The sequence below is a fragment of the Pteropus alecto genome, unplaced genomic scaffold (assembly GCF_000325575.1).
Source record: "Pteropus alecto unplaced genomic scaffold, ASM32557v1 scaffold222, whole genome shotgun sequence".
In the NCBI taxonomy this organism is placed as follows: Eukaryota; Metazoa; Chordata; class Mammalia; order Chiroptera; family Pteropodidae; genus Pteropus; species Pteropus alecto.
The window spans coordinates 1,049,851-1,050,565 of NW_006433716.1; positions in this window are offsets into that span (position 1 = coordinate 1,049,851).

The following is a 715-nucleotide window of genomic DNA, read 5'->3' on the forward strand; positions in this document are numbered from 1 at the left end:
AAACTCTATATTTGCCCCCCTTTCCCCCGTCTACCTCCCCCCTCCTCCCCTACCCCACTAGTAACCACTAGTCTATAATCCTCTGGTAACCACTAGCCTATAGCTCGTGTCCATGAGTTTCCGTTTGTTTGTCCCGCTCATTTGTTGCTTTTAGATTTATATCCCATATAAAAGTGATATCATGTGATTTTCAACTTTTTCTGTCTGGCTTATTTTGCTTATTAGCATAATTATCTTGAGGTCCATCCAGGTTGTTGCAAATGGCAGTATTTCATCTCTTCTTATGGCTGAGTAATATTCCATTGTATATATGTACCACAGCTTCTTTAGCCAATTATCTATCGTAGCACACTTTGGTTGCTTCCATGTCCTGGCCACTGTGAATAATGCTGACATGAACATTGCTGTGCAAATATCTTTTCGATATGGGTTTTCAACTCTTTGGGGTAAATACCCAGTAGAGGGATTGCTGGATCATATGGTAGATCAGTTCTTAGTCTTTTGAGGAACCTCCCTGCTGTTTTCCATAGTGGCTGTACTTATTTGCAGTTCCACCAGCAGTGTATGAGAGTTCCTCTTTCTCCGCATCCTCTCTAACATTTGTTATCACTTGTTCTATTGATTATAATTATTCTAACAGGTGAGAGGGTATCTCATTTGTGGTTTTGATTTACATTTCTCAAATAGCTAGTGATGTTGAGCATCTTTTCATATA